The sequence below is a fragment of the Phyllostomus hastatus genome, unplaced genomic scaffold (genome assembly GCF_019186645.2).
Source record: "Phyllostomus hastatus isolate PE091 unplaced genomic scaffold, TTU_PhHast_1.1 phas_contig_150, whole genome shotgun sequence".
Taxonomy (NCBI): domain Eukaryota; kingdom Metazoa; phylum Chordata; class Mammalia; order Chiroptera; family Phyllostomidae; genus Phyllostomus; species Phyllostomus hastatus.
Genome location: NW_025333611.1, coordinates 18818237 through 18821309, shown reverse-complemented (window position 1 = coordinate 18821309; position 3073 = coordinate 18818237). Strand labels below are relative to the sequence as shown.

At 36.9% G+C, this 3073-nt stretch overlaps 1 non-coding gene across 1 annotated transcript; it reads right to left on the bottom strand.

Moving 5' to 3' along the window:
• Positions 1–2569: 2569 nt before the first annotated feature.
• On the bottom strand, positions 2570–2675 carry LOC123813285. The gene has a single exon (XR_006784714.1). It is a non-coding gene; the product is annotated as a U6 spliceosomal RNA (small nuclear RNA).
• Between the last annotated feature and the right edge of the window lie 398 nt (positions 2676–3073).

Below are 3073 nucleotides of genomic sequence, written 5' to 3'. Positions count from 1 at the left end.
TTAAAAACAAGGTGATTAACATAGTGAATAACAACAGAGGTGGTTGCTTTTCCATGGGGTGGTCAGGGAAGGACTCTCTGGGAGTTAATCCAAGGCCTAGAAACTGAGGATAAACCAGCTGTGTTGAAGAGTGTGGGGGATAAGCACGTGCAAATGTCCTGAGGTGAGCAACGCCCTGCTGGAGGGACTAAAATAAGCTAGCTCAGTGTGGGAGAGGTGGGAAGTGTGTGGAACCATGCTGAAGGGACAGGCCAGGACTAGATCATGAGTCAAATGTTCATTTTGTTTGAAGCTGGCATCCAGCCATATTCCCCTTTCTGTCATTTGGATCCTGCAGAAGCTGTAGGTTAATTCTCAAAGTTGAGTGTGCACCCGATTCTCCCAGGGAGCTTGCAAAAGTGACAACATGCTCTGAGCTTCTGGTGCAGTGTGTTGTACGTAGTGGTTGGGGCTCTTTCTGTTGCAAACAATAGAAATGCAGCTCAAACCACCTAAGCAAAAGCAAAACAGCGGTTAATGGTTCTCCTACTTTGGAATTAAAGGGGGGTTAGCTTCAGGCATGACTCAATCTGGCAGTTGAAATAATATCATTAAAGCCCCCCCTGCCTTTTTTTAGTTCTTATGTATATATATAGTCTTCACCCTTAGGAATGTTCTCTCCACAGGGTGGTAAAAATAGGTAATGGAACTCTAGGCCTGTAACATTGATACAAGATACAGATTGTAGGTATTGATCTCAGCAAGAGTACCATATTCTCTCTTTAAGTTTTATATCAATTTCTAAAGTGGACTCTGATTAGCCTTACTTGGGCCATATGCCCACAGCAGAGGTGTTTAAAGAGATGGGGAACGTAAGGTAGCCCCCTGAGTGGCAGAGTGAGCAGGACCACTTGAGTGACAGCATCCCCATAATCACTTGGGGGTAGGGAAGAGATAGTTTCCATAAAAAGAAATGCAGAAGCAGAAAAGACCAAATGTAGCAAATATTCACCACTGAAGGCCTGGGCAGGACAGACATGTGACTTCTCAACACTAACCCCACTTGGTGTTTGAAACAGGCGATGCTTTGCAAAACATTCCCACAGATCACTTTGCAGATTGAGATACAGAGACTGTAGAGAATAGGGAGTCACAACAATGACAGAGATGGATGCTATGAAAATTTTCATGGTTCTTACAGGCATCTCAGTGTCCTTGTCCTAGTCTGTAGGTCTCCCTTCATAAGTTCTAGTACTGTCCATGCATGTTTGAGCCTCCCACCCCCACAGTTATAGGAGACAAAAAGCAACTTGCCTGTTTTTAGAAAGGGAGGACTAACTTAAATATGATTCATCAAATTTCTCAGGAAATTCTGCTGAAATTTTGAAATGAATTGCACAGAGTTAATAGATAAACAGGAGATCAAGATAATTACAAATGTGAGTTATTTCATTGATGAACATAACTATTTCAAGTCTTCATTTATGTCATTAATTGTATTTTAAAATAATGATATTGTACATTATTGCATTATACTTCCTAGCTATTTGGTAGTTTTTGTTGCTGTTATAAATGAATATATGTTTTCCATGAGTTACTGCATTTTGTAAGTATCTCAGATCTGGCAAACTTACTAAATTCTATTATTCTGTTAATTTGTTTCTTAATTCTGTTACTTATAGATGGTTATATTATCTGCTATCAATTTCTTCCCTCCTAATATTATACTTTTATTTTTCTTGTCTTATTAAATTGGGCAAATTTTCCAGGATTATTTTGATGGTACTAGTAATAGCTGAAATCAGCGTATTCTTGATTAGAAGACTAGGAAATTTGAAGCGAGTATGTCTCAAGGGTTCTCATTAGTTGAATATTGGATGCAGGCTTATAGAATACAGTTTTTATCAAGTTATAGAAAATTCCTTCACCTCCCAGTATTATAAGGCTTTTTCATAATTAAATAGGTATCAAGTTTTATAAAAATGCCTTCTTTGTAACTACTGAGGTAATACAAATTTTCTCCTTGATTTTAGAGACTTATATTGATATACTTTTCTGATGCTAAATCATACTAGCCTTTGAAAAGTGAATTCTACCTGATTATGATAGATTGTGTGAAAAGAAATTAAAAGCCAACATTGTACTCAAACTTTCCTTCTGTGTGTTTAAGTGAACAGCATAAAATGTTCCTATACTTGTAATGTTCTTACCTAGTTTTGGTGAAGTTTGTATGAGTCTCTTAAAAATTGATTGGAAATCTTGCCTTTTTATATATTTTCTTCCTTCCTTCTTTTCTTTTACTTCCCTTTTCCCTTCCTTCCCTTTCCTTTTCTTTCCCCTTCCTTCCCTCCTTCCTTCCCTCCCTCCTTCCCTCCTTCCTTCCCTCCTTCCTTCCTTCCTTCCTTCCTTCCTTCCTTCCTTCCTTCCTTCCTTCCTTCCCTCTTTCCTTCCTTCCAATTTGTATAAGAGCAGGATTATCTCATCCTGGAAAGTTTGTTAGAACTCTTCTATAGATCTTTTAAACCCCAGGCTTTTTTGTTGTTGTTGTTGTTGCAATAAGGAAGGACTTTTATTATCATCTTAATTTTTTTAAAATATGGAACACTTCACAAATTTGCATGTCATCCTTGCACAGGGGCCATGCTAATCTTCTCTGTATCATTCCAATTTTAGTATATGTGCGCCGAAGCAAGCACTATTATCTTAAATTTTTAAATGGCAAATTTGATTATGCTTTATATTTTATACCAATTTTGGTAATTATGTATACTTAAGAAATTTACATATTTAGATTTTCTTGTTTTATTACATATAGTTTATAATTTTTAAATTAAAAATTTCTATGTTATCAATCTATGGTTTAAAAAATTTGTATGACATCTTTTAAAGTTTTAGGTCAGCCATTCCAGAGGGTTTTTTAAAAAGTATTTTTTATTGATTATGCTGTTACAGTTTTTTCAATTTTTCTTCCTTTATCCCCTCTCTACCCTGCCCCCCCAACCCTCCACCGTTCCCCCTCCCTTAGTTCATGTCCCTGGGTTGTGCATACAAATTCTTTGAACCTTCTGTTTCCTATACCATTTTTTATGCCTAC